The following is a 22671-nucleotide window of genomic DNA, read 5'->3' on the forward strand; positions in this document are numbered from 1 at the left end:
GAGTGACGACCGTATGGATGTTTTTATTTAAGAAAATTTTAGATTTTTCCGCAAATTTTAAGTATGAGAAGTACGGTTCGTTACAGATATTTTCCCTTTAATGATTGTATTAACCACTATCAAGATTTTACTCGTATTTTAATAGGAAAATAAGACTTAGATATGGAGCAGTTAGATGTAAAGACGGTGTTCTTCATGGTGACATAGATGAAGAAATTTATATGAAGCGGTTGCGGGGATTTGAAGTACTAGGAATAGAGAAAATAGTATGCAAATTTTAGAAGAGCTTGTAGAGTCTCAAACAAGCTTCGAGACAGTGGTAGAAGAAGTTTGATGGTTTCATGAGTAATAATGGTTTCCTGAGGTGGCAGCCTGTTCACTGTTGTTATGTATAGAAGCTCGATAGTTTTTATATCATACTTCTTCTATATGTAGATGATATATTGATAGCAGGAACTTATCTGGAAGATATTGATGAACTCAAAAATGAGTTATCAAAAAATTGACATGAAGGAGTTGGGTGCTACAAAGCAAATTCTTGGAACGAGGATCTTAATATATTAGGTAAATAGAATCTAGAATTTATCTCAAGAAGTGTATGTAAAATGTGATTAGCATATTTAATATGGATGAAGCTAAACATGTGAGTACTAATTTGGCTAGTCATTTTAAACTAATCAAAGCACAATCACCATCGGCGGAGCAGGAACATTCTTATATGAACAAGGCTCTTTATGCTTCTGTTGTTGGAAGCCTCATGTATGCAATGGTGTGCACAAGACCAGAAATAGCATATGCAATGGGACTTGTGAACATGTTTATGAACAATTCGGGAAAATAAAACTGGGAATCAGTTAAATGGATTATAAGGTACTTGAAATGTACTATTAGTTTATCTTTATTCTTCAGGAGGTCAAATTTTGGCTTACTATGTTTTGTCGATGTCGACATGGGTGGTGACCTAGATGGCAAAAAAAAGTATTATTGTATGTTTTCACATTAGGTGGTACGGTAGTAAGCTGGGTATCTAAGCTGCAAAGATAGTTGCGTTTTCGACTACTTAGATTGAGTAGTAAGTTGCAGTGACAGAAACTAGCAAGGAGGTGATATGGTTGATATCCTTTCTCAAGGAATTGGGCCAGAAGCTTGAGAGTAGCTCGTTACACTGTGACAGTCGGAGTGCTACTCATTTAGAAAAAAAAGCATGTTGATCATGCTAGGACGAATCACATAAACATTTGGCACCATTTCATCTGATCAGTAATGGTAGATGGAATCTTGATGCTTGAGAAGATTCTTGGAAGTAAGAATCCGACTGATATGCTCACGAAGACATAACCACTGAAACACTGAAGTTGAATAAGTTGTATTCAACTTCAGTTGGATTCCATGGGTCACAAAGGAGATATGATATGTTGTGGTGTGCAAACATGATTGAAATCAAGTCCATGTGAGAGTAATGTTAAGTGAGATGGTCATGGTGTTTGGAAGATTGAAAATGAGAACAATTGTATTTGTTTGTCCATAATGGTGATAATTCAATGGATGACAGCAAATTTTTGACAAAAAAATTGAAGATATTATCTTTGTTCACACCACCAAGGAATAGAGCTCATTTGCTCAATTTTCAAACATCCCAACGAAAATTTTTCAAAGCATCATAAAATAGTGAGCAAAATAAAAAGTAATTTTTTCCTTGAGTGTTGATAGTTTCTTTTATACTCGGGTTGAGATTGTAAGATATTGAATGTTTTGTTGTATGTACTCGTAAAATTTCTCCCTATATTAAAGATTTGCAGAAGCTCTGTGGACGTAGCTTATATTAGGTGAATCACACAAATATTTGTGTTCTTATTGATCATTTTATTCCACAATTTTTGTATTTTATTACTGTCATGATCTCAGTCACTTCGTTGAATCACACAATAATGTGGGAACAAAGAATAGTAAATGAGTTGAATATCAAGAAAAACTTAAGGCTTGAATTGGATATATTCGATTTCGGATTCGATTCGAACTGTAGTTCGAAAATAAAGACTGAAATTTTAAAGTATATTTATGTTATATTAATAAAATATCAAACAAAATAATTTAGGCCCAAGTTCGGATTGAAAATTTGAGAAGCAGAGCTCACAGCTTGCTGCTTAAAGTTGAAGATTTGAAGATTAAAGATTAAATCTTTACTTGTGGTTTAGTTGAGATTAAATCTCGTGTAATCTCTGTGTGAGTGGTATCAGAGCCACTATTCTTGAAGAAATCTTCAATAAAGTTTTATTCTTATAATATATCATATTCTTTTATCTTATTAAAGAAGATAGTAGCTCTACAAGTCGGGTACCATAAATCCTGTAAAGCCGAAGGGTAAAGTAGGGATAAATCCTTGACCGTATCTACTAAATTCTTGAATGGATAAAATAATACGATCTTTTAATAAGAATAAATCTTCAAGTAGTAATACTAAAAATAAAGAATTAATCATTTCTGAAAATTTCGAGAAAAATATTCAAAACTGGAAATTGCCAGTATCTTCTAATACGAAGATATATAGATCTAAAGGATTTAATTTTAAATCTGACTATATTATAAAAACTATAGAAGAAGCTATTCCTCTAAAAGGAGGATATGATTCTTTCAGTTTATCATCACAAAATCTTATAAATATTCATATGAAATCTTATAAATTTATGCATCTGGGTATGATTCAAGTAGGTTTAAAACATCTTACCAGATTAGGTTTAAATACTTCTGTCTTAATTTTAGTACGAGATCAAAGGCATAATAAATTTGAAGATTCCCTCTTAGGAATAATAGAGTCCTCATTATGTGAAGGACCAATACATTTTAGTTGTTTTCCTAATTTCCCAATTTCTCTTTCTGATCCAAATATCATGAAAGCCCTCACATTAAATATAAAAACTGAAGGCTTTGATATGATAGATGGTACAGAAAATGTTGTTCTATTATATAGTATCTGTTATAAAGTTATGAATTCTACAATTTCTAATTTCAGAATTAATACTAATCAAATTAGTTCAAAAAGAGGTGAAACTACACTCTTTATAACTGATATTAATAAAAGTAATATTATGATTCCAAAAACAATAAATTGGAATCAAGTTACTTTACCAGAAATCTGGAAAATGGAGAATATTGCTCCTACTATCAAAGAAAAATCTAGAAAACTAGAAAGTATAGTTCAATATGTAGATGGTGATGTTGAAATAAAATTCTCATCCCAAAGACATTTAAGAATTAAACTCCCAGAAGAAAGTAGAAATTCTACTTCTTCTATATCCGATTTTGAAAAAATCAGTATATCTGGTCTTCAAAAGACTAAAGATAATATATCTCAACCGGAATATAAGGTTGATCCTCCTGAATCTAGCACTTCTCGTTTTCAAAGAAGTTATTCTGTTAATAATAGAAAATCAGATTCTCCTACTTTTTCTGATATGGGTTATAATGTTATGGTTATTAATTATAATAATCCTATTCAAAAAAGTATAGAAAAGGTTAAAAATTTAAATAAGAAAAAATGGTTTTTAAGTTGCTTAAACTCAAAACAACAAGAATTATATTCTTTAAGATATAAAGAATGGGTGGAAGAAACTAAATTAAATTTAGATTTTTTCAAATGGTTAGAAAATTTATATTTTCCAGCAAGAAATAAAATATTTCCCAATTTTACTGATGAGTCTTTTATAAATACTCTTGAATCAACATATAAATTATATGTTCATGAAACTGGAGAAGAATCTTATGAGATTCATCCCCCTTTTACTACTTTACAAATTAAAAAGGGAAATAAAGAAATTTATGCTACTCCCATAAAATCTGAAATAGGACATGGTAATTTTGACCATATAATTCAGCAAAATAATTTTACTAATCTCACTTTACATTCTTTAAGAAATCAAACCACTAGGATAGAAGAAATTCTTTCTAAACCTAAACAAGAAATGTCTAGAGGAGAAAGTTCTAAAGTCTTGATGATAAAACCTGTAAGGTCCAAGAATTTGATTCACGTAACCTGACTGCATGCAATATAGGATCTTATTTTTATTTATGTGTTTAATTATTTTTATGCATTCTATGCATAATTCATGCATGATAGTATGTAATTCATGAAATTTTAAATGTTCATGCATTAGGATTTCTAGATGCATTTCACGTTCGATCGAGGAACGAATACCGGGGAATTGTCGGGAAAATAATTATTTTTATTAATTAATATAAGGTGTTTTAAGGGTATTTTTCAAATATGAGATTTTATTGAGTATTTTTACACGCATGATTTTATTTTTAACGGTACGAAAATTTTATCGAATCGGGGGACTTTTTGTGGGTTCGGCTAATATTTTCAAAGTATTTCAAACACGAAATATTTTTCGGGAGTGTGTTTGGATATATATATATATATAAATATATATATATATATATATAATATATATATATATATAAACTTTTATATACCAATTAATAAGACCCATTTACTTAATCTTTATTTATATCTATATAATTAACGTATCCCATTTACTTAATCTCATTTACTTAATCTTTATTTATATCTATATAATTAACGTGTGTCTATATATATATATACATATATATACATATATATATATATATATTTAAACTTTTATATACCAATTAATAAAACCCATTTACTTAATCTCTATTTATATCTATATAATTAACGCCTAAGTAATTCTCTAAACTCCCCACTAACCTAACCACTCTTCAACAGCCGCCCACCCCCTCCACTCACATTCATCCTCCTGATTTGCTGCTACAACAATTCGGTGAAGTATTTTCTCTTGAAGCAAAGATTTTCTTCATTTGGTTGTTGGATCCTCGATCGTTTTTTTCCTTAAGCAAACATCAGGCACGTTTGTTTCCATTATTTCTGCATCCCGCATGTTAAATATTACTGTTATGTGTTTTAGTTCGTACAACATGGAATTCGTTCGGTTTCTTCCTTCTTTTTTTTACTCGTCATTTATTCTATTATTGTTTAACCATTCACGGTTTGATGATATGTGCAAGGGGTTGCTGGTACGAGCTATTAAGGTTCTGATATGGGTTTCACTTAGAGTTTTTGGGAGCATTACAGACGCTGGAAGAGGCTACATCGAGAGTTTTTGGAAGTTGCTCGTTGGGGCTGTGGCTTGTTGGGTTGGAACGATCGGTGCAGGGGCTGAACCGGGGCTTGGACCAGACCTCGGTGGGTCTGAGACACGACTCAGGGAAGCCCAACCACCGCTGGAACCAACTGAAGCCCAGCCGCACACCATCGAGATGAAAGCTCGGGTAGAGTCTTGGCAAGTGCTAGCTAGCGGTTCTGTTAGTGTAAGTTTGCATGGGAGTTAGCCGTGGTTTCAGCGTGTACAATAGGGTCTTAGTGTGGTCTAAGATGGGCTGGTTCAAGGCTGGAACGAAAATCATGGCTTGAGGCGTGAGTTTTTGAGGAGAATGTGTGCATGAGGTGGTGGGTTATGAGGGGACCGAGAGTTTGGCATGTTCTAGAATTTTTTAGCCATGTATTTGGGGAGCCTAATGATGTTGTTTTATGACCTAGTTAGTGTTTTAAAATATGGTTATAGTTGTAGAAGATTTGAGTAAATTTTGGATTGATTCGGATTAAAAATCGGAACTTCGATCCGAGTTTTAACACGAATTAGATAAGTTGTGATATTTGGTTCGAGTTTATGTCTAGGAATACTTTTAAAAATGTTTTGAGATATTTTAAGGATTTTGGTAAGCTTCGGGTAAATTTTAGAGGTCCAGGGGTGAAATGATAATTTTTGGGTTTCCAGGGGCAAAATGGAAATTTTGCACCCGGGGTGAGAATTTGTCCTGGCAGCGCCCTGAGCACAAATTCATGATATTTTAAATATTCATGCATCATGTTTATGATTTTTACGCAATTATGATAAAAACGTTGCATGCCTGGTTTTAAGGAAAAAGTTACGTTTATGCACAATTTTATTAAGTGATGATTATGATGTTAATTTTGAAGGATGAGATTTGGTTGTGACTGACGATGTATATGTATACGATGACATGAGATATGATGAGCTGAGGCCCGGGCTCAGTGGGCGGGTAATGCTGTCGCTGATGTCCCCTGCCGCCGGGTACCACGGTTTTTATAGATGGATCCATCGATAGAGCTGATACGATAGAGCTGATACGAAAGTCACAACTAATGAACTGAATTCAATAAAAATAAAATGTTTGAGTTCATGATGACACGATGAGCTTTTTGACATGTATATGATGATACGACATGACATGTTTTCATACGACACGTTTACGTTACGCTTTTAAGTTCATGAAAGTTATGTTGAGTATGATATTTTTCACTGTTGTGTGCTACGTATATGTACTTGTTATTACTGGTGCAGGCGTGTTGAGTCTTTAGACTCACTAGGCGTGTGTGATGCAGGTGAGTTCGATGTTGAGGAGACTGGAGGTGCTGGACTCTGAGTCAGCGGACCTGGTGGGCGACACGACCCGAGGACCTATGGTTTTATGTTTTGGAGAGGATACGACGATTTTATCTGCTGTTTATATTTTTCTGTTGGAAGTAGGATTTTACTCACTTCTTTTACCACGTATATTTTATTGGTAATTAATTATGATAACTTTTAAATGTTACTTTCAAAAAAAAAAAAAAAAAAAAATATTTCCGCACTTTTTAAAGCGAGTAGACGTTACAAAACCTCCCCCTAATCTTAAGCAAGAAAAATTTCTGTTAAGCTCTAAAAAAGATGAAGATTTTATGGAAGGTCTAATAGACCGATTACAAAAAATTAATATTAAAGAAAAATGTTCTATTTCGGTAATTACCAAAGATGAACAACTTGAAAATCCTTCAAGTTCTTCTGAAGATGAAGAAATGCAGATTAATAAAATGCATAAAGTATCAATTGTAAAACCTTTTTATAAAAAGGCAACACCTATAGATCTTCAAATTGAAGAAAAGAAAGATTATGTTCAGTTTAATGGTGAAGCCATTACTGAATGGAATATAGATGGGAAATCTGAATATCAGATTAAAACTGTTATTAAACAAATGTTAATATACTCTTCTGCCGCAAAAATAAAAGGAAATAATGATAGGCAGATTGCTCAAGCAATTATTACTGGTTTTACTGGTAAACTTCAAGGTTGGTGGGATTTCTATCTTTCAAAAGATGCAAAGAATAAAATTCTTAACTCTTCTATAATTGATATAAATGGAAGAGAAGAGTTTGATGCGGTTAATACACTTATTTATACAATTCTATCTAATTTTATTGGAGCAAATGAACTTCAATTAGATAGATCTCAAGAACAATTAATGAATTTAAGATGTCCAACACTATCTGAATTCAGATGGTATAAAGATGTATTTATGACCAAAGTTTTAACTAGAAATGATTGCAATGCAAATTTCTGGAAAGAAAAATTTATTTCTGGACTTCCAGTTCTTTTTGCTGAAAGAGTTAAAAATAGATTAAAATCTAAATCTCCAACAAATTCTATAGATTGGAGTATTCTTACTTATGGAGATTTATCTGCAGAAATAACTGCAGAAGGTATAACTTTTTGTAATGATATCAAGTTAAAAAGGCAGCTTGATATGCAAAAAGAAGAAAACCGTAATATTATTGGTGACTTTTGTGAGCAAACAGGCTTTCAACCAATACAATATCCTAAAAGAGATAAGAAAAGAAAAAGATTTCCTTTTAAAAGAAAGAAACATTATCTAAAAGATAAAGAAAAATCCAAAAAATATTCTAAGAAAAGATTTAAAAAACCTATAAAAAATGATTCTACTAAAGTTCCAGTATGCTGGAAATGTGGAAAAATTGGACATAAGGCTAATAAGTGTTATGTCAAGAAAAAGATTAATAATCTTAATATAAACAATGATTTAAAAGAATCTTTGATAAATATTCTTCTTAATAAAGAAGAAAATTTAAAACAAAAAGATTTTTATATCAATATTATTGATAATGAATTCTCTGAATATTCTAATAGTAGTTCAGATAATGATTCTGAAATATCAGAAAACAAAATCTGTGATCCAGATTGTGATTGTGATACTTGTCTCATAAATTTTATGGGCTTAGAAATAAATGTTATATCAAATGAAGAAACTTTTATTTTAGATCTCATAGATCAAATAAAAGACCCTATAGAAAAAAGAAAAGCTATAGAACATTATTTTAATATGGCAAATCACAAGCCTACTAAAATTGTACAAAATACTGTACAAGAACATGAATTATATTCTTATAATAAAATATTAGAAAAGACAAAACAAAAAGAGAGAGAGCCAACTATCTCTGAATTAAAAGGAGAGATAGATCAGATAAAATCTGAAATAAAATATTTAAAAGAAAGAGTAAATACTCTTAGTATTAATAATGATCATATTTGGGAAAAAGATTCTACTTCTGATGAAGAAGAAGAAGAAGAAAAGAGTTTACCCAAAGATGATAATGAAATAAATCAAATGGTATGGGTTAATAAAATTGATCAAATCATTTCTCAAAAATGGTACTCAAAAGTAACATTAATTATTAATAAAAAAATTAAAATTACTATTGAAGCACTTCTGGATACAGGAGCTGATGTAAATTGCATCAGTGAAGGAATTGTTCCTTCTAAATATTATAAAAAGACTATTCAATTTATAACAGCTGCTAATAAACAACATCTTATAGTTAATTACAAATTGTCTGATGTAGTAATATGTAATTCTGGAGTTTGTTTAAATACTACTTTTATTCTCATTAAAAATATCTCTACACCTGTGATTCTAGGAACCCCATTTTTCCAAATGTTGTTTCCTATTAATAAAATTAACGAAAAGGGTTTATATACCAATATTAAAGGAAATAATTTATTTTTTCCATTTACCACTATACCTGTTTCAAAATCTATAAATATTTTACAAAAAATAGTACATAATAAAGAAAATTTTGTTACCTCAAGATGAAGTTCTTTTTAAAAATATTAAAGAGAAAATAAATTCTGAGAAAGTACAAGAAAAAATAAAAATTATTTCGGAAAATATATCTAAAGAAATTTGTGCTGATGTTCCTAATGCCTTTTGGAATAGGAAGAAACATCAAGTTAGTCTACCTTATACGAATGATTTTATTGAGGATAAAATTCCTACTAAAGCTAGGCCTATAGCAATGGGACCTAGACTTTTAAATTATTGCAAAGAAGAAATTGATAGTCTTCTTAAAAAAAAATTGATAAGACCAAGTAATAGTCCTTGGAGTTGTCCAGCATTTTATGTAGAAAATGCAGCAGAAATTGAGAGAGGAGCTCCAAGACTTGTTATCAATTATAAACCGCTTAATAAAACATTAAAATGGATAAAGCATCCATTACCAAATAAAAGAGATTTATTAAATAGATTATTTAAGGGAAAAATATTCTCTTCTTTTGATTTAAAATCAGGATTCTACCAGATTATTCTAAAAGAGGAAGATAAATATAAAACAGCTTTTACTGTACCATTTGGCCATTACGAATGGAATGTAATGCCATTTGGATTAAAAAATGCTCCAATGGAATTCCAAAATATAATGAATGAAATTTATAATTCATATATAGATTATATTATCGTTTATATAGATGATGTTCTTATATATTCTGATAATATTGATCAGCATTTTAAACATTTGAATATATTTATTCAATTTACTAAAAAAGCTGGATTGGCAGTAAATCAGAAAAAAGTAAAATTTTTTCAAACTAAGATAAAATTCTTAGGACATTATATTGAAAATGGAATAATAATTCCTATTGAAAGAGCAATTGTTTTTGCTGATAAATTTCCTGATAAAATCACTGATGTAAATCAATTACAAAGATTTCTTGGAAGTCTTAATTATATAGGAGATTTTTATAAAGATCTCGCTCAAGATTGTAAATTATTATTTCAAAGGTTGAAGAAAAATACTCAACCATGGACTGATAGTCATACTTTAGCAATACAGAAAATAAAAGAAAGAGTTAAAGAACTCCCTTGTTTATCTATTGCTAATCCTGAAGCATTCAAAATAGTTGAAACAGACGCCTCTGATATTGGATATGGAGGAATACTTAAACAAAAATTAGATAATACATCTAAAGAAATTTTTGTGAGATATACTTCTGGAACTTGGAATAATACTCAAAAGAATTATTCTACAATAAAGAAAAAAATTCTTTCAATTGTTAAATGTATTACAAAATTTGAAAGTGATCTTTTAAATAAGAAATTTTTATTAAGGGTTGATTGCAAATCTGCTAAAGATATTCTTTTAAAAAATGTTAAAGTAATAGCATCTAAACAAATATTTGCTAGATGACAAGCTATATTAGCATGTTTTGATTTTGATATTGAACATATCTCTGGAAAATCTAATTCTTTACCAGATTTTCTAACCAGAGAATTTTTGCAGGGATCAACCTTGGAAGACGGTTCTAAAGAGACCAGCAACCGGAAAAAAGCCGATGAATAAATCACCCTTTAAAAGAGGGAATGTTGTTCCTCAGCCTAATATGGCTTCCACAGAAGAAGAAAAATTTGATCCATTTAAAAAATTTGCAGATGATGATACTGCTTATGAAATTCATTACTATCATAATGCAATATTTGCATTAAAGGGTTCAAAAGAAGATTTAAAATATCCCTATTTAATATCAGGATGTCTTCATTGCTGTCCTGTTGATAAAGACCTTAAAGGTCTATCACCTATTCATATAGCTCAAAGCTATTTGATTAAAGATTTACAACCCATATTGGGTAGAAAAACCCGAGACTATTTTGAAACAATTTTAGTAGAAACTGGATCAGTTGAAATTCAACATATGGATCGCAATCGCGATTAGCCATTTTCAAAAATGATAATAAAAAAGATTATCCCAGCCGCTAATTGGGGTTTACCTCTCAGCCAAGCCAGACAATTAAACACCTTTCAGGCAATGCCTAATATGTTTAATTATCATGATTATATCATGGCTTGAGATACCATTGTATTATATGAGAATTCTCAAAGAAAACACTCTTGGTGGATCAAATTCCAATTAGACGATATTCATCAATTCATACCCACATGGTTCAAAACTTTTTTCTTTTCATGGGGAGTAATGCCCTCAATCCTTCCCAGAAATGTTAAGAACATATTGGTTAAATTCCAAAATGCCAATACCCAGTTTGATGGTTTAACAGCCATGATTCAATTTGCCATTAATTATAATGTTCCTTGGATTATTCGATGGGAATATGGACTGCAAGACCTAGCTAAAGAAAAATTTGAAATTAAGTTTGCCCCTACTATATTAATTAGGAAAATTCTTATAAAATGGTGGGGAAAAGAAGACTTCTTTGCAGAAGGCAAAATTTATGATCGACAGGGAGTAATAGCTCTTGGAGTTGCCAGAGAAACTATGAAGAATTTGAATCATGACACTCCAACACAAACCACATTGTTAAAAGAACTTTTTCAACATCTGGACAAGGATACCATTACTTCTATGTTTACAGAAGTTTTTGGTGAAAAATCAAATTTACCCACTCAAGAATCAACCTCCTCAAAAGAAGGAAAAAATAGAAGACGATAAATAGATGACCGATCAAGATGATCTACAAGATGCTCAGGACCCATATGATGGGGACGACATATTTGCATTATTGAATGCATAAAATAATGGATGTGTGAGCTGGAAGGCACGAGATGATCTTTGTGAACTGTGTATAGACTAAAAGTCATGCATTATTGTTGTGTTTTATTAAAGTTTGTAATATGTGGCAAGTTTTTATTCGTAAGTGTACTGTAGATAGTAGTGGTATTGCTCTATTTAAGGAGTCTACTCCCTTTGTGATAGACACACCAAAAAATTCTCTACTACTTTCTCCGAATAAGAGTTTCAAAGTTTTCTCCGGTTCTTGAGTTCCGAGTTTCGAGTTTCATCAAATTATGTAAGTTTATGTCATACGATTATATTTATGATCCTCCATTTGATTATATTATGCCGTCTGCAAATTATTTGAAAATCTTAAAAAAAAAAATTAAATTAATCAAAAATCAAATTGAAGATCTTGAAAATCGTTCAAAAGATCCAGATTTTAGCTCAAATACGAATCAAATATTTTAAGTCTATGCAAGATAGTTGGTTTCCGATGATACGACTCTCCGTCTGTTTAATATTATCGCTTTGGCATTTCATGGAACAGAAACAAAATATCCTCTCCTCGTTAGTACGCAACTAACATAAATATGACCTGAATAAAAGGTGGGATAGAGACATATTAAAAGGCGATCTACGACGAGAGACAGGAGCCATCGTCCTAACTTTTCATATATCTTTAACAATTATTGGTTGAAGGTTATGGAACTAGGGTTAGGTTTTGTTGATAAGTTGTAAAATGAATAATAAGGCTTGCTTCATGATAGTCGGAGATCATAAACCTTTCACATTCCCCCCATACTCGATCCCTCTATAATAAAATGAGTAGTGTTTCCTACACTAATAAAAAACTGGAAAAACTATATCGTTCATGCTTCATCAAACATCCAAGTTTTTATAATTTGAAAGGCAGAGAAATGGTAAGGAATTAATTGCACTAGAAATAAAGCATAGGTTTATATTACATGCATCCAAATTTAGCAAGGTACGCACAAAAGGCCCAAAAAATGGAAATCCAGCATATTGTTAGAACAAATAATAAAAATTAAAAGAAATAACAAATACACAAAAACACGACTCATCCAAATGCTCTCTTTTTCTTCAACGCTTCTCTATTTGTAAATAGGACCTTGTTCTAGTGTAATCAATGTAGTCTATTCGAGGAACTTGACTTGCATCTCATCTTTTGCTCAAACTCCAAAGTTCCCATCTCATCATTTTGGTCCCACCAATTGAATCTCTTCCCTTTGAATAGTACTCATTATACATTTGAATTCAATCACTCACCTACTTCATCCTCCCACGAGTTTTTGCTGATCACTTTTCTCCTCTTGCGAGATAATGAAAACGATGATGAGTTGCACGAGGTGGTACTCGAGCAAGTCGTGACCTGGAAACGTGGTAACACCTTCGACCGGTTTCTTCTTCGGCTTATTGGACACTATTCTTCGCATCGATTGGTAGCAACTCGTAATGTTTTCCTGCAAAATAATGTTTTATTTTCCCCTAAAGCTTTCCAGTTTACAGAATCTTGATCAAATACATGCAACACACGAACCCCTTCATTTAAGTGGCTTACCTTGTCAAGTCCATCACACCATGACTCGGCTCGCTGCGCGGTGATTAAAGAGAAATCGGGTAGATCATTTGCCACACAAAGAATCGTTGCAGCAGCAATGCATGATGGCCTATACTCAAGGAAGCTGGCCTCAGATGATACATGCAAAGAATGAATATTTCACGTCAAAATCAGCTTTACTTGTTGCATGTAGACTGTTTATAGTAACAAAAAATTTGATGCAGTATGATTTACAATATTTTTCAAATAGTATATGTAACATTTTTATAGTCCTGATATTTGAGGTTGCTGTCTGTATTTGCAGTCAGAGATGCATGTGCTTGTGATTAAAAGAATAGATATAAAAATACTTTTTGCTTTATTTTTGTAATTGAGTACCTTGAATATAACACATGATAATTTCTTTGGCACTCGATACTAGGAACCCAGTGTATGTTCCAGTTGGGTCAATTTTGAGTGCAAAAAAGCTGAGATAGAAAAATGGAGAAATGGCTCGAAGTCTCCAATCTAAGACCCTCAGCACGAGAAGCTCCATTCTTTGGACATTTCTTGATTCAAAAATGAACTTCGTTTCTTCAACCTATTAATCAGAATATTTTCACACAGAAATTAAATTTTGAGTCGTCCCATTGTTAATGGATAATATTATTGAGAAACAAGATATTAAATAATATTTTACCTGAAAGATCCAAAAGAGAAGGAACCAGAGGCTCCTCCATCTTAGCTGCTAATAATGACAAACAAGCCATATATGGACAATAATTGCAGTTGCCATCCATTCAATATCTGCAATTATTTAATTATACGTGCTAAATATTTAAAAAAGACAATTACGACAATGAAACTAAACAGATTAGATATAACTTCGCAATAATGACACTCTATGAGGCGTCGTCCGAGGTTGGTAAATCATTAAAAAGAGACAATCAGGCCTTTTGACTTATTCTATCTTCCACCGGAGTATTTCTACTTTGACAGAAATTATACGGAAAACTGTTAGATTTTTTCTTAAAAATCATGTTTTTTCTTAAAAATCATGTTTTTGTACATATATAAACATGATAATCAATATACGCAAATGAATCGAGTATTACTTCCGGCCATTGAAAATTTTTGATTTCTTTGCTTTTCCTCTCGGTTGAAGCCTTCTAAGCACTCCACCCTCTCGATAGATGGTGTATAATTTTCTTACGAGGTGTGTGTGCTTAGGGACCTCAATCGATGCTATTTATAGGCATCTCTCATACCATCGATAAGTGTATCGGGAGCCGAGATTTAGAAGAAGAAACGTATACGCATCTCAATTTTCTAAAGTTGAGGTTGCGTACGCAAGTTTCGTCAAAATATGTAGGCAATGGTCGTCGCCAATACCTACACGATACTTCTTTTAACATGTGTCATATTTATTACATTCTCCCACTTGACACATATCTCATTTACCATAGGAAAAAATAAAATACATGAATCATGGCGATAGATCATCTAAAAACGATTATTATCTTTCATGTATTACAATGTATGATATCTCTCAAATAACTTAATGAATACACCCTATGTTTATTCGAGGTCAAACTTTATTGATATTTCTCGAATCAATGAATGTGTGCACAAGATATATGAGAAAATATCACATCATAGTTTCATTAATTTGTTCTTACAACAAAATTACATAAAGGAACCAAGTCTCATTCTTTCTGTATGATCCTTAAATTTCAATGGTGGCATGCCCTTAGTCAAAGGATATGCAATCATCAATTCAGTGCTAATGTGTTCGATAAGTAACTTCTTATCTTTAACACGTTCTCGTATGGCTAAATACTTAATGTCGATGTGCTTGCTTCGACTACCACTTTTGTTATTTTTAACCATAAAAACAGCAGCTGAATTGTCACAATATATTCTTAATGCCCTAGATATAGAATCCATAATTCCAAGACTCGAAATAAAACTCTTCAACCATACATCATGTGAGGTTGCCTCAAAACAAGCTACGAACTAAGCTTCCATAGTGGAAGTAGCAGTCAATGTCTGCTTTGCACTTCTCCAAGATACAGCTCCACCAGCTAGCATGAAAATATATCCTGAAGTGGATTTTCTTGAATCAATGCAGTCGGCGTAGTCTGAATGAGAGTAGCCAATTACTTCCAAATTATCAGTTCGTCTTAACATAAGCATATAATCTTTGGTCCCTTGAAGGTACGTCATTACTTTCTTTGCAGCTTTCCAATGGTCTATTCCTGGATTACTCTGATATCTTCCCAACATCCCAACAACAAATGCAATGTCATGTCTAGTGCAAACCTGAGCATACATCAAGCTTCCAACAGCAGAAGCATAAGGAATGTTTTTCATTTGTTCCCGCTCTAGATCATTTTTTGGGCATCGGCTCAAATTGAATTTATCGCCTCTCACGACGGGAGCTACACTTGGTGAACAATCTTTCATCCGATATCTCTCTAAAACTTTGTTGATATAGGTTTCTTGAGACAGACCTAGAATACATTTAATTCGGTCTCTATGTATTTTAATGCCAATGACATAAGATGCATCGCCCATATCCTTCATATCAAAGTTTTTAGAAAGAAATTGTTTCACCTCATATAACAAACCATTATCATTGGTTGCAAGTAATATAGCATCCACATATAGAATAAGGAAACAAATCTTGCCCCACTAACCTTCTGGTATATATATTGATCCATGGGGTTCTCAACGAATTCGAATGAAGAGATAACATCATGAAGTTTTAAATACCATTGACGGGAAGCTTGTTTCAATCCATTTATAGATTTCTTAAGCTTACAAACCAATTGCTCACCATTACTAGAGAAGAATCCTTCAGGTTGTTTCATATAAACCTCTTCCTCTAGTTCTCCATTGATAAAAGCCGTTTTCACATCCATTTATTGTAAATCTAAGTCAAAATGTGCAACTAATGCTAGAATGATACGGAGAGAATCTTTCATAGATAGAGGAGAAAAAATCTCCTAGTAGTTGATTTTTCCTGCTGAGTGAATCCTTTAGCCATGAGTCTTGCTTTATACCTTTCAATGTTGCCTAAAGAGTCTTTCTTTGTTTTGAAGACCCATTTACATCCAATGGCTTTTGCACCATCAGACAACTGAACAAGATCCCAGACTCCATTAACTGCCATAAAATTCATTTCTTCTTTCATAGCCTTAAACCATAGTTTTGACTCATTACAACTCATGGCTTGTGAAAACGTTTCAGGATCATTACCAGCTCTGATGTTAAAGTCTGATTCTTGTAAATACACAACATAATCACTAGATATTGCTGATATTCTTATTCTAGTAGATCTTGTGGGGACTCGGATAGTAATCAAGTTTTTAATCATCATTGGGACAATTTAATCAATTAAAATAAACAAGGTCTGTTTTTTTTTAAATACAATATTAAATGGGGAACATAATGGAATACATTCTAATATACATATCAGTATTAAAGTACAAGTCTTGTACTATATACAGTCATTCAAAATAAGGTTTAACAACTAAATATCAAATGTCCAAACCCTATCTCTAATCCAAGTCCGTAGTCTCCACTCTAATCACGATTTATCTTCATCTCCTCGACCCTGAACCTGTCCCATCTATTTCCATGCACACATACAAACACAAAAACAGCCGGATAACTCCGGTGAGATATATATCCCAGTTTAAATCAACGAAACATGCAATCCTATAAACAATGTAAAAGCATGTAACAAATATCAGGGATACGTATCAAAATCTGAAAATATAATCAATGTAAAACTGTCAATCAGACTCGTGACTCCACGTCTCAGACTAGACTCAATACTAGTCTAGGGATCTCGGTTTCCAGACGTTGGCATTCCTATATCGAATTCAGTAATAAAAGAAACTCCAATTCTATTCAATCTAAATAACCAAACATCCGGTGTCTTGACCTATCCGTCACAGACTGTGGCACTATCGCCAATTCACTATCTTGTGACAATGTGCAATGTGCCAGTGACAATTCCATCACTATCGGCACTTATGTCACAAGATTACTTGTCTAATACTCATCTAATACATGCTTCTATAAATTAATAGAACAAGCATATCAATTCAAATCAATGTAAATAATAACAATAAGTATGTGATTTAGAGAAACTCAAGTATATCCTACTCGAGTCGTTCTCCCAGTACCACATTGACTTATACCTTTCTTTTATTGCAGTTCTGATGACGTTCCCGTCTGGAATTCAAAGTCTGTCAACACTCAATCTGACAATGACAATATCAATAATACCATATCAATATACTGCTAAATCAATACCAATCTGATCAATCTGGATTTAACTCAAAACCAACGGAATAACGGAACAATCCCGATATCTCCGTCAATACAACATCAGCAGATAATAATTACAATCCATAACTGATATCCAATATAATCTGTAATCAATTCAAAATTCAAATATGTTTAATATCAATCGATATACTCTGAAAATCATAACAATTCTATAATCAATTTGTTTCTCAATCAGACTTCGATTCTACGATATCTAACATGTCAAGGACATTATATATGAATCATATCCGATTCTGGCAATATCATAATTTCAAAACATAATCAAACGTAACAAAACTTATGTCCAGTTGAAGCCTGCGACGATATGAACACAGTATTGAAGTCGAATTCTAAATCGAACGGACGGATTTTTCGTAAATGAAATTCTAAAGTTAAGAACTCAAATTCTCTTCTGGCCTTCTCGATCCTTTCCTCTGAATGTTTGAGGAAATAAACGTTTATTTATATATATATTGCATGCTCCGGGGCAAGTGGCTTATTCCTTCACATAACACGTCTCGTGCATATGCGCGAGACATTATGTCTCGGCGCGCAACTACACGGCAGCTCGCGCATATGCGCGCCCTCATTCGGCGCATATGCGCGAGGCCCTTGTTCATTTTTCACAACTCTCGGGTACCCTCGCGCACATGTGCGAATTTATGTCGCGCATATGCGCGAGGTTCTCTGCCCACTCCGCGCATATGCGCCCTGCATGAACGTGCATATGCGCGAGGCTCAATCCTCACACATAATTCAAATCTCCTTTCCGCCTATCCCGGTCTAATCTGTTTCATCTATAATCACATCAATTCATCAACAAATCATTTCGGATTAACAACACAGCAAATCTCGAGTATTACATTTCTCCCCTCCTAAGATACGATTTCGTCCCCGAAATCACAGGCAAACAATCATATCAATAAGAAGGTGTATAATAGAAACTGAATATAAAACTTACATCAGTCGAATAACTCTGGGAATCCCTGTCTCATATCTGATTCGGTCTCCCAGGTAGATTCTACGATGCCATGACGACTCCACTTCACTTTCACAAGCGGAATTGTCTTCGTTCGGAGCTGTTTTTCCTTATGATCGAGATTCTGAATCGGCTTTTCAAGGTAGCTCAATGTCTCATCAAGTGCGGCCTCATTTGGCTGCATAATGTGTGAAGCATCCGGCATGTATTTTCTCAACAACGATACATGAAAAACATCATGTATTCCTGATAATAAAGGAGGCAATGCGAGTCGATAGGCACGATATCCTATCTTCTCAAGAATCTCGTACGGCCCAATGTATCGTGCAGACAATTTTCCTTTCTTGCCGAATCTGACAACTCCTCTGAAAGGTGAAATCTTCAGAAATACTCTGTCTCCCGCCTCAAATACCAACGGTCTACGTCGAACATTGGCATACTTGGCTTGTCTATCTTGAGATGCCTTCATTCTTTTTTGAATCAGCTTCACTTTTTCAGTCATATCTCGATCATATCAGGTCCAGTCTCAGGAACTTCAGAGATATCATCCCAATACAGAGGGGATCGACACTTCTTTTCGTACAACGCTTCGAATGGAGCCATCTCAATGCTCGTCTGATAGCTTTTGTTGTACGAGAACTCACAAAGCGGCAATGCATCTTGCCAATTAGTGCTAAAGTCAAGCACTACAGCTCTCAGCATATCCTCGAATGTCTGAATCGTCCGCTCTGACTGTCCGTCATGATATGCGGTGATAGGATCGACTAGGGGGTAATCGTTGAGCTACAATAGCTCGGTTTTTGAAATATTAAACATCGATGAATTAAATCGAGTTTGGTTAAAAACCAAGCGGAAAATACTCGAAATAATCCTTCGTAGAAACCGACAGAATATTTTGTAAACTATTTAAAATATATGCAAGTTGAATGAGTAAAAAATATTTTAGTTTAAGCATTTTATCAAACACTTGTATGCAATATTTTGGTATTTGAAGAACACATAAAATGATTCAACAATGCATCTTTAAAACTATGGAAATGATAAGTAAATGCAATAAACAAATAGACACGAATTATTTTATGGATGTTCGGAGATTTCAACACTCTTACGTCACCCCTTCTTCCCCTTGGGAAGGATTCACTAGAAGACTTTGATTTATACAACACTTTGTACAAACCCATTCAGCTAGGACTTACCCACTGCCTAAACTGAACTCCTAGCACTTAAGATTGTAGGCAGCACCTCACAATCAGCATATTGTTTAATGTCTCATATGCAAAGACTACATACACAAGTTTTACGTCTTTGTGCAAGACTCACTCAACTAATCTTTGAAGTTCAACTCTCTTGTATATGTGTGAGTGATTGTGTGTGAGGAATTTATCTTTTACAGTGTATATCTCAAATGTATCCTCACACAAGGGCTTGTGCTCTCAACTAGCAGATTTCTTCATGCTAACTGCCCATGCTTTGAATCCACTTCAAAGCTCTTCTTTGATCTTCAATATGTTGTATTTATAAGCCCCAACAATGATATATACGTTAGACACAAGAATATGACCGTTTGGAAAGTTTCTGTACTGTTTTTGAAATTGCAACGGTCAAATTCAGCTTGATGGGCATTTTCCCAACTGGTCAACTCTGGTCAACTGGTCAACTCTGGTCAACTCAACTGGTCGTTCAGTTCAAATGGTTAACGGCTGGTTCAGTTGGTCAACTGCTGGTTCAGTTCAGTTCAGTTGGTTGGTTAGCTGGTCAACAGCTGGTTCAGTTGGTTCAGTTTCAGCTGGTGTGCTGAAATCAGCCTAGCTGATTTCAGTTTGTGCAGAATCAGCAGCTTCATCGTCATTTATCAGCATCGTAAGCTTCGATTCAGACTTTTACTTCTAAATAAGATTTGTAGATCTTTGTATTATCTTTCCAACGCATACTGAATCGCTTTATTTCCATAACCGAGCTGAGAGATATGACCAAAATACCGCAGTCGCTCAAACCCAACTGATTGCTGTTTTTGTGTGATCCGTCCGGTAATTGAGCGATCAGTTAGACCATGATAACATCATATTTTGCCCAACGGACGTGACATACGACTTGTTCCAAATTGAGTTTTATGATCCGTCCAATTTTTAGAATGTTATTTAAATCATCCAGCTGAGAGATATCATCAAAACACCGAAGGTCGCCAGAAATTCAGTTTGTGCAGAATTTGGTTTCAGCTTGCTTCTTGTGTTTGCAACTTCACACTTGAGTAAATATGTTAGAAACACAATAACTGGTTTTGTTAACATCAAAATCAAGATTGCGAACATGAAATGTTCCATAAATCTCCCCTTTTTGATGATCACAAAACTTGGATAAAAAATCAACTCAACTAACATATTTCTCCCCCTTTTTGTGTGAATCAAAAAGTCATATTTTCAAAACATTTTAAACAAAATTTTCTCCCCCTCAATATTTAAAAATAATAACTCCATTAAAATTTTAATGAGTTCTCCCCTATATTTTTGAAATTTTGAAAAAAGTAAAAGAAGAGGGATAACTAACCAATTTTCTTCATGGCTCATTTTCTGCTGCAGCACATATGCTCTGTCTTCAACAAATAAACTGTATTTTCTCGTGCATAATTAGGCTGCAAATTTCATACCGTTGTAAACCTCTACGAGCTAGTTTGTAATGCAAAAAGCGGTTCATCATTTGGACACTCGAGCCAGGAGATATGTCATTTTTCCCATGGTCGCTACAAGCTGGACGAAAATTCAGTTTTATATATATATATGTGTAAAAAAATCTGAAATTTCGAATTTTAAACATCAAAATCAGTTTCAATGTTATTTCAAGAACAACCGCACTGATACCACTTGATAGGATCGATTAGGGGGTAATCGTTGAGCTACAATAGCTCGGTTCTTAAAATATTAAACATCGATGAATTAAATCGATTTTGATTAAAAATCAAGAGGAAAATACTCGAAATAATCCTTCGTAGAAACCGATTGAATATTTTGTAAAACATTTAAAATATATACAAGTTGAATGAGTAAAAAATATTTTAGTTGAAACATTTTATCAAACAATTGTATGCAATATTTTGGTATTTGAAGAACACATAAAATGATTCAACAATGCATCTTTAAAACTATGGAAATGATAAGTAAATGCAATAAACAAATAGACACGAATTTTTTTATGGATATTCGAAAATTTCAACACTCCTACGTCACCTCTTCTTCCCCTTGGGAAGGATTCACTAGAAGACTTTGATTTATACAACACTTTGTACAAACCCATTTTCTTAAGACTTACCCACTGCCTAAACTGAACTCCTAGCACTCAATACGTCACCTCTTCTTTCCCTTGGGGAGGATTCACTAGAAGACTTTGATTTATACAACACTTTGTACAAACCCATTTTCTTAAGACTTACCCACTGCCTAAACTGAACTCCTAGCACTCAAGATTGTAGGCAGCACCTCACAATCAGTATATTGTTTAATGTCTCATATGCAAAGACTACATACACAAGTTTTACGTCTTTGTTCAAGACTCACTCAAATAATCTTTGAAGTTCAACTCTCTCGTATATGTGTGAGTGATTGTGTGTGAGGAATTTATCTTTTACAGTGTACATCTCAAATGTATCCTCACACAAGGGCTTGTGCTCTCAACTAGCAGATTTCTTCATGCTAACTGTCCATGCTTTGAACCAACTTCAAAGCCCTTGTTTGATCTTCAATATGTTGTATTTATAAGCCCCAACAATGATATATACGTTAGACACAAGAATATGATTGTTTGGAAAGTTTCTGTACTGTTTTTGAAATTGCAACAGTCAAATTCAGCTTGCTGGGCATTTTCACGACTGGTCAACTGGTCAACTCTGGTCAACTCAACTGGTCGTTCAGTTCAACTAGTCAGCAGCTGGTTCAGTTGGTCAACTGCTGGTTCAGTTCAGTTGGTTGGTCAACTGGTCAGCAGCTGGTTCAGTTGGTTCAGTTTCAGCTGGTGTGCTGAAATCAGCCTAGCTGATTTCAGTTTGTGCAGAATCAGCAGATTCATCGTCATTTATCAGCATCGTAAGCTTCGATTCAGACTTTTACTTCTAAAGAAGATTTGT

At 33.4% G+C, this 22671-nt stretch overlaps 1 long non-coding RNA gene across 1 annotated transcript in view; it reads right to left on the bottom strand.

The window, feature by feature from the left end:
• Positions 1-13942: 13942 nt before the first annotated feature.
• The window catches only part of LOC140833333 (uncharacterized), a 56247-nt gene continuing 47518 nt past the window's right edge, over positions 13943-22671 (bottom strand). Inside the window, exon 3 of the long non-coding RNA XR_012118414.1 lies at positions 13943-14044. This is a non-coding gene — a long non-coding RNA (uncharacterized lncRNA). The remainder of the gene's footprint in view (positions 14045-22671) is intronic.

Source organism: Primulina eburnea, chromosome 6, assembly GCF_022965805.1.
Source record: "Primulina eburnea isolate SZY01 chromosome 6, ASM2296580v1, whole genome shotgun sequence".
NCBI lineage: Eukaryota > Viridiplantae > Streptophyta > Magnoliopsida > Lamiales > Gesneriaceae > Primulina > Primulina eburnea.